Source organism: Macrobrachium nipponense, chromosome 38, assembly GCF_015104395.2.
Source record: "Macrobrachium nipponense isolate FS-2020 chromosome 38, ASM1510439v2, whole genome shotgun sequence".
In the NCBI taxonomy this organism is placed as follows: Eukaryota; Metazoa; Arthropoda; class Malacostraca; order Decapoda; family Palaemonidae; genus Macrobrachium; species Macrobrachium nipponense.
Genome location: NC_061098.1, coordinates 22471721 through 22481955, shown reverse-complemented (window position 1 = coordinate 22481955; position 10235 = coordinate 22471721).

The following is a 10235-nucleotide window of genomic DNA, read 5'->3' as shown; positions in this document are numbered from 1 at the left end:
ATTTGTCTACTCTGTGTAATATATCTTTCTATTTTATAGGTTACTTAGAATTTGAAGGGCCTAGTGAATGTAAATCAGTAAATCAGTAATTCAGTACAGCAAGGATAAAAAGCTAATAATAATACAAGTTTATATTACATATACATACATTATTATATATATATATATATAGTATAGATATAGGATATAGATATATAAGAGATATATATATATATATATATATAGTATATATATATATATATATATATATATATAATATATATATATATATATATATATAATATATATATATATATATATAGTATATATAGATATATATATATATATATATATATATATATATATACACACACACACACACACACACACACAACACACACACACATACATTTATATATTATATATATATATATATATATATATGCTATATATATATATATATATATATATATACTATATATAGTATTATATATAGTATCTATATATGTATGTATGTATGTATGTTGTATGTATTGTTTTAGTATTATGTATGTATGTTATGTTGTATGTATGTATGGAGTAGTATGTATGTATGTATGGATGTATGTAAACCCTATATCCTGTGTATTTCTGTTTTTCTTTTCTTGAAAGTGAAGTGGATGTGTAAAATGATATTAAATATGAAGCAGTTTAGTTACTGCTATAGAATTATGCTTTGTAGGTATGTATTGAGGATTTAGTAGGGTTTTAAAATGAAGTCTACTGGTTGGTGGCACACAGCCAGTTTTGAAATTGATTAGATGTGCACTGGTTTAGATACAGATAATGTGGTTTTATATAAACTAGTATATTCTTAGTTGATAAGTTGATATTTATTTTTTATATGTCCCCTTTAATAACGATATTAATGCTGTTATTTCAGGTAAATGTGTCCAAGAGTAACTAATGTTTTCTGTGGGAAACCTGTGTACAAGCAATAGTTTTGCAGTACCAGTCTCATGGAAGTATGAGTTATTGCAATAATTGTAATCCCTCCATTCCTTTCAATTTTTATTGATTTCCACTTCTGTTGGTTATTTACAGTTTAGTTGGAAACATTATAGTATACATAATAGAAATACCATGTTGTGCTTAATAATGGCCTGAATTATGGTTGGCCTTCTTAGAAGTGCTACCTATTCAAAGTTCAGAGAAGAATGTCAAATAATGTGAAGAGATTCTTTAATATTAATAGTATTTAATATAGTTCACTGATGATTCTGAGGAAGTAAGTTGCCAGATGCCACAGAGTCCTTGCTTTACAATCTTTATTGTTTTTAACCGGTTTACAAATGGCACAAGATTATCCTATTGTTAAGACCTCAGGTTTGTTTGCTATGAAAAATATAAATTTATTAAAAAATTTGTCATTTCAGGGTAAGTTTGAAATTTTTTTTTAGACTTGTGAAGAGTTTGGCCATTTCTTTTCAATGTTTGTCTTTTTTTAGTTTGTTAATTTTTCTCCATTTCTGGAAGTTTTCTCCATATTAATGCAGTCCTCTGATAGAAAGTCTTTTAGTTTTTTCAAATTCACATCATAATGTCAAATGTGGTGATGTTAATTAGGGTAAATGGTTTTGGAACTAAGAGTTACAGTGTACGTATGTAAGGGTATTCTTTGTAGTCTCTGTATTCAGTGCTGTGCAGATTCAAAGATAGAAGGTAGGTACTTGAATGCAAGATAATATAGCCATCAGCATGAGTGCAAGAGTGAAGGGCTTTTGCAAAATAATTCATGTTCTTCAGTTCATGCATCTGGGATCTTCAAAGTACATTTTTTTTATATTTTAACTGCAAGTCGTCAGTTTGAGAGGCAAATAGCATGTCTCAATTTACAAGGCAAAACTTTGTGGCCCCTTAGCATGGATGATTATGTACCTTCATAGACACTTGAGATTTGAATGGTTTTACAATCTCGATCTTAGCAAAGAAAATTAGAATTGTCGGAGAGAAGACATTTTAAACCTAATTATTGGTACTATTTAGAAACACTTGATTTTTTATTCATGGGGACAATGGCTAAATATTGAAAAGAAGAGTAGTTTCATTGATATAAGTAAATTGAGGAGTTATTTCCAGCCTTCACAAGTTCTGAATACTTTTAGTGTCAGACTTACGGTATTTTAAAAAACTGGATGTTGTAAGTCTATTTCTGTATACATTACCATATTATTTATATGTATTACTTTGTCTTTGCCACAGTAATCTTCTCTCTATTACCTACATAGTATTAAAGTAATTTTCAGTCTGCTACAAACTTATGATGTTAAATCAGTAATTTACACTTAACTTCACTTGCAAATTTTCCTTCATGAAATGTTTCAGTAAAAGGTTTAGCTTACCAATTGTATAAAAAAAACTTTCAGCAACATGTAAACCTTTGCTACTTGATGTTAGGCACACATTCAAAGGGTGTGGCACATTATACTTTTTAGTGTTTCTTTTGAGCTTAATGTCCTGTGCCCATTATGGAACCTTAATATTTCAGTGAAGTGCATCTGATTCAAGAACCAAGGTTTGAGCCAGTCTTTAGGTGATTATTAGAGTCTACTTAAGACTCAGAGGTCTGGAAGAACTAAGCCCTATTAATAGTAATAATTTAGGTGATATTAATGGTATCTGTTGAGTTTTTGTTTACAGTTCAAGGGAGGAAACTCGATTTGCAAACCAACTGGGAAATACAAGATGAAATACCAATTTTAACTTAGTATGATTATGGTTCATGAAGGATGAGGTTATAATTCTTTTGTACATAGTATTTGCAAATAATACATATATACTGTATATGCAAATAAGGTAGTCCCCGTGTTACGACGGGGATTCCGTTCTTGAGATGCGTCGTAAGCCGAAAATCGTTGTAAGCCAGAACATCGTAAAAAATCCTAAGAAAACCTTACTTTTAATGCTTTGGGTGCATTGAAAACTATGTAAACTGCATTCTTATGCATTTTTCATCAAAAAAACCTTCAAATATTGATTATTTTGCATTTTGGTGTCACATTTCATTTGCCAGATGAGCGTTGTAGGCGTCGTAACCCTAGAATATGCGTCGTAACCCTGGAAATAATGTCTGATGAATATAATTGTGAAGCGCCTTAACCTCTGAACATCGTAACCCGAACCCGTCGTAACCCTGGGACTGCCTGTACTTGAAGAAATCTTTATCTGAAATTTCTTTAGATACACAGTTTACAGTATTTGTTTGAAGTTCCATGTTACTGTTTGGTTGCTTGCACATCCTTGTACTATACTTTTTAAGTGTTGTTTCTATTTCTTATTCTCTATAGACAGTGTTATCATGTTGAAATAATTGTTATATAATATTCCTATTTTCATATTATTGGATGTGTAATTAGAAAAATCTGTAAACTTATTGGGGTTTTCATTACAGTACTGTTTATTGGAAAAAAAAGAAAAGAAAACAGGTTGCATGCATGCATTTATACCCAAAGATTATTTTGGCTAGTTTGCAAATTTTCTAGATGAGACATTACACAAAGATGATTGCCCTCAAGTAAATATTGAAGTGCTGTTATGAACAATGAAGGCTTGTTGTAAGAACAGGTTATTCACATTAATGATCACCTGAAGTATTTGAATGTTATCTGAAAGCACTTTGTTAGTTTATTCCTCTTAACTATGATGAAAGCAGCTCTGGACCCCACAAAATGTAAGGGAAATCATTCTCTAAAAGGTAAATCAGCTGTCTCTTTTAATAATATCATCAATATTCTGACTTCTCATGCAAGTTGTTATACATTAAGTGATACTGAAAGATACCATATTAGTAGAAGAGAAAAAAGTTATGTACAGTATTAGCTTTGTGTGTGAAATGAAAGGAGTGAGTAGATACACTATGAGTAACTTTGTATTTGGAGAAAGTACATTTCTTGGATCCTAGTGCATTAATAAGAGAATCAAATTTTGCAATAAGTAGTAAATAAAGAACAAGAATTTTGTTGTACAGAAGGCCACGAATTATCTTGCAAAAATTAAAAACTTCATTATTTTTTAATTTTAAATATTACATATGCATATGTTTTTTGTTACCCGGAACTTCTTGCATCACAAGTTTCAAAGGTCTTGTAAATGTGGAATTGTCACTTCAGCTTTCGAACGGATTGTTACAGAAACTTGGAGTGCTGTAAATTGTAGTTGTATTCCAAAAAAGTTATTGGAGGGGAACAAGTTATCATTTTTTTCAAGAGATTATTTGGAGTGTTGAAATATTTGATTTTGTTGGTGCTATGTGTCTGTTTTTCCAATGCATTCTCTTAGGTCTAAAAAATGGCCTGGGTTTATTAAAGAATATTCATAAGTGGTGACTTACTTTGATGTAGTTTTTATTGGTACTAATTAGTTTACTCACTGCTAGATGGTTAACATTCTAAATCTTCACATGACTGGCCTGAAGTAGTGTTGTTAATGAATATATTGGATCTTAATATATTACAATTCCTAAAGATTGAATTATGGGATAAACTGAAAATGTTGAAGATTCTGACAAAATTTCTTTCAAGGGTTTGTCACTGATACTTGATATACCTAGTTGGTTGAAAGTTGGGCCAACCACTATAAGCAATTAACTGCATTTATGGTTTGGGTCATGTGGGTTATTCATCAAATGTATGTGGGCAAGAAGCATGACCAACTTGAAGATGGGATATTACTTGGGCAAGAAGCGATCGTTACAACTTTAAGATAGGATATTACTTCCTTCAGTTATTTTTTTAGAATGCCTTAAATCTTTCACTTTCCTTGTTTTTGTATTTTATTACATTAGATATGAAGCTCTGAGTTTTTCAACTTGAGGTCACAGGAAGGCCTGGGAGTGTAAATTTAGATGTTGGTAAAAAATGTTGACGATCATTTAAGTGAATACTAATGGTAGTACGTACTAACATTTGATATATTTTGGTTACACTATCACATACATTCCAGTTTTAGAACCTCATTATTCTGGTCTTTATACAATTTAAAGTATATAATTTTGCTGATAGGTTTTTTTAGTTAGTAATTTCATATTTGACCCAACTTATTTTATTCAACCATAATGAAGAAAAGTAGTATTACAGTCTCATACTATAGTATAAGTTTGATATATGTACATTATTTTGATTGTAATACTGTACGTGCATTATGTTTCATTTGAATACAATTATGATTTGAAAGCAAAAGCTGGAAGCATTAGGGCAATATGTTGTGAACATAAGGGCAATAAGTAGATGACAACAACTCAGGAGCAGATATTTTTCAGACATAATAGATTTTTCGTTTCAGGAAGTACAAAACCTTCACTGGTTGGAATTCTTGAGAATGTCAGTGTATTGTACAGTTGAAAAAAAGTATGCCATTCCTTCCCCAACTTCATTTGTATGAAAAAAAAGTTAATAGAGATCAAGAATGACTTTGTAAATAGCTTTCTGTGAATAGCAGCAGCTTTTTTCTCAAATTTTGCACCTACCAAATAGCCAATTTGCTGAAAGTTGTTGCATGTTTGTGTTATTTGTATGGAAATTAGGACTCCTAACATTGTATTCATATTGTCAGTATTTTTGCTAAAAAGGTGCCTTATAGTTAACACTGAAAGATCTGTGATTTGAATGCTACTAAGATTTGAACAAAAGTCACTAGTATATGTATATTAGAAAGCTGTAAGGAATTATATTTTGGCTTGGTCTAATCTAAAACATTGGATTAGTTATGTAATGTTTTGATGGTAGCCACTTTTTGGAAAACAGATTTTATTTGATAATTAATTGTATATTGGTAACCATTTTGCTTGTACTGTATATATATTATAACTGCTGTACTGATCTGTATGGAAGATGTTTTGCTACAACCATAATTTCACAAGAGTTTTGAAGAGGTGTAAAAGATCTTTAACTTTTCTTGAAATAAAAAGAAGAAAAACAAACATTTAAAGCTTTTTTTATTCACCCCTTTCCAGAGCAGGAAGAAGTTAGAAGGGATCATTGTACTGAGAATGTTGATGTAATATCCTTGTACTATTACGAGAAGAGTCTGATTTTACATTCATTTACAGCATCATATTGCCATTGTATTGTTAATAGTACTGTGTATTCTAAATGTTCATTCACATATTTTCTGACCAGCGAATAAGTTAAGCAGCATTAATGTTGATATCCCAAAGCATGTAAAATGCTTACAAAACTGTTGACAGCTTGAAAAAAAATTGTTTTACAAGAACATTCTTTCCAGTGAGAGCCCAAGTTAGTTGCTAAAATTGCCAGATTTATAATTAATTAATTCATTAGTGCATTTTCAACTACCTTATTTAATACCTTCTTTATGAACCACCGTTTTCATTGTTATTGAGAAATGTAAATACAACGGTAGTACCTCTACTCTTGGACTTAATCAGGTCTATAAGGCTGTGTGAATGTTGATGATCTATTCCAGCACAAAAATACAAAATGGAAAAACATTTGAACTAGAATTCAACAAGCCGCCATACAGAAATCAAACAAAAAACTTAAAACGACAAACATAAATGCACAACCCCACTCTGGAGAGTTTATGATGTACGTGAAAGGTGAATAGGAGAGATCTCATTGCTTGAGTTACACTGTTTACATTGAGAACATTCTTGCTGGCCTGAGAAGAGTCAAAATGCAAGAAGCCACTGCTGCAACATAGAAACAGTGTAACTAACACCTGCGCTGAAACCTTCTTAAACTTCCAAGAAACATTGCCACTCTATCTGCAAACAAAGAACTCTTCACTCTTGTGCAAGTAAAACAAGCAGTGCAAGAGGGCCCATAGATGCCACAGCAACCCCTAATATGTAGTATTATATAGATAGCTCAGTAGACTGCAGCTTACCCGCCACAGCTGCAGTAGTAGTCTTCCCCTCCCCAAAAGTGAGCCGGAGAATATCAAGCACTGCCTCTACCGGCCACAAGAAAAAGCTAGGTTACCTTCCTGAAGGCACTAGAAGAGGCAACTACACAATATACACTGATTCGAGAGAGAGAGAGAATCTTCAAATGCACAAAGTTAAAATTGAGTATGGTATGTAATACATGCTTCTGTGTATTACATACCACATGAATGAACTCGTGCTATAGTCACTTCCTTGCACCCCTTCACGTGCCAAAAACACTTCTTTTTATGGAAAGGTTATTAAAAAAAAAGTTTGAGTATGATCAGCAAGGATTTTCCAGTTTCTGTAAAACGAAAAATTTTCTAAGATAATGTGTTTTTCATAGCTACAGACCTGAGGTCTTAACAATAGGATAATTTCTAGTGCCTAGCTGGATCCGGTTAAAAAGCAGATGAAAGCAAGGAATCTTGTGATATCTGGCAACGCATGCGTAGCTTGAGTTAGGATTGGTTCAGGACAACGCGCTATGCCAGTCTTTCCCAACTCAGGATGACTTGACAAACATAGGGGCGGCTAGAGGTGGGCAGTATAACATTAAGACCTCAGGTTTGTAGCTATGAAAAATACAAATTGTCATAGAAAACTTGTCATTTGTTCATACGCGAACAAACTTTCGGTCGTAACAATAGGATAAACTCATACTTGGAGGGAGGTATAAGACATCCTAGACCAGCTGTGGGCCTACCTACCAGTCCAGCCCTCAAAAGAAATGGCTCTTGGAGAGGGACTGAAGCCCGTTGAGGAGCTAGATAAATTGATATCTAACCACCCAGAACCTGAGTGATTTACAATGATATATGGGATAACCATTGTATAGGGAACCAAAGAGAAGCTTTGACTGTCCAATAACAAACAAAAGATACCAGGTTTTTTGTATTACTCCCAGCTCCCCCTTGCCAAAGAATGAAGCATAATGCTACCAAATAGCGGGTAAGATATTGCACACCACACTATCAGTATGACTACATTGCTCACCTATATCAGACCAATCCAGCGAGTGACGTGTCTATTCCTTAAACCGCCCGAAGGAAGAAGGAAAGGAACAAGAGAAAGGAGACCAGCCAACTCACTCATTCTCTCATCCACACAATCTCCTTAGGTAAGATACAAAGGTGCCCGGTTAAGTACAACTATGAGTTACACAACCTGTTGGGCAGCCACCACAGGACCCAGGGAAAACGCTACTTACCTAATATCATTCATATTCCTGTAAAGTGGTATCGTTACGTTGATGATTGTTTAGCTGTTCTTCCTGTCGGTATTGATGTAAGTGATTTACTCTCTAAATTAAATAACCAGGTACCATCGATTAAATTTACTCTAGAATTAGAAAAAGACAATTGCCTCCCTTTCTTAGACGTTTTGATACATAGAGAACCATTTCAATGTAAATTCAGTATTTATAGGAACCGACTAACAACTTAACTTATGTTCATTTCTTCTCAGGCCACCATCCTAATATAAAAATATCAATTTTTTCCTCTATGTTTTTACGAGCATTGCGAATTGTCAGTCCACAATATTTGGATCAAGAAATTGAATACATAAGAAAAATAGGGAAAGATTTAGACATTTGTTATAATAAAGCCCACAAAAAGTTTTATACTGTAAATAACACACAGAAAGAAAATTCTAAGAACATTCTCAGTTTGCCTTATTTTAACGGATTTGAAACCATTAAACCATTGTTAAAAGCTTTTAATGTCAACCTTGTTTTTCCTATAATAACACACTAAAAAGAATGTTAATAAAAAAAATGGCCCCAGAGAAAGCAACAACATAATATATAAAATTCCATGTATGGATTGTCCCTCATTCTATCTCGGACAGTCCAGCAAAGGCTTAGAAGTAAGGCTAAGCCAGCATAAAATACTCTGTAAAAAAAACACGGGCAAAAATCTAATGCATTATTCATTCATTAAGTGAAAACAACCACCGAATTAATTGGATTGATAGTTCAGTAATTGCATGGTCAAGAGATGTCTTATCACGAAATCTTTTAGAATCTGCTTTTAATACAACTTACTTTTCATTGTAATTTCAATGTTAGTCGTGGCCTTTTTCATTTAGACCCTTGTATCTGGAACATGTTAAGAATGACCTCAAAGATATAATTACTGACTTAAATAAAAAATCAGTTGCCTTAGAGTTATTAAATTTTGTTGTAATGTATGTCTGTCATGTATTGTTGAATATGGTTTTGTTTACCAAGTTCCGAATAGCTGTCACCTATAATCCTTTAATTGTCTGGAAATTGTATCCGAGATGATTGTCTTAAACCTTTAATTGCACCATTTGTTTATGCTTGTTTGGGAAGGTTTCTTATCTTCCAGGTGTGTCGGATTCTAGGTACTAATCCCTTTATAATCCCTATCTGTCAGTTATACGAACCTTCTTGTATTGTCTTTTCTTTTTCGTATTTATGTCAGTATCTGTCAGTAAAGGACTTTTAAAGTCGAAAGATCTTGCAGACCTCCTTCGTTTATTTTTCCTTCGTGGCATTTATCTTTATTTATTAGTAACTGTCAGTTGGTTATGTGCAATTTAATTTTAAATTTTGCGTGTATATAAAAAATAATCAAATTCATACAAATTATGAATTATAAGAGTATGTAAGTTTTATGCAATTCTAAAGAATGTACGTTTTTATGTCTATAATTCTAAATAATTAAAATAATAAAAAATTACATGTCAACTATTCTAAGTCAAGCTTTTACAATAAACGACTATTGTCTAACCTCTAAAGTATCAGCATTTAGGCATATTTATCTTACTGCAAGAACTGAAATATAAAAAAATATCATACTAAAACCCAATTAACTAAGGCTAAAGCGTAAGAGTAAGGATATATTTAATTTAGAAATTATTAATCTGAAAGGTATTTTCCTAAATATGTCTGTAATAAAAAGTTTAAGACCAAATGTGAATACTGATCGACGTTCTAGTAACAGTAAAACACAGCATATTACTAAATAAAAGTTAAACAGACATTGGAATTAGCATCATAATCCAAAATAAAATATTACTAAATATTAAGTGCTTGAATGTTAGAATTTGCTAAAATACTTGGTATTTTGAAAAGCTTTTGTTAGGTCCTCTTGTAAAAGACGAAGCAGACGTCATTAAAAATGGGAAACAGCTAGCATTGAAATCATATTCAAATAATATTAAGTAACTTGAAGTGAATTTATTTCATATTTGGTATCAAATTAGATAAATAAGGACATAAATGAGACTGGTTTAGCTAATTTAATAGTTTTATGTACTATATAATAATAATGAACAGGCAATAAATACCTAAGATGTAGTC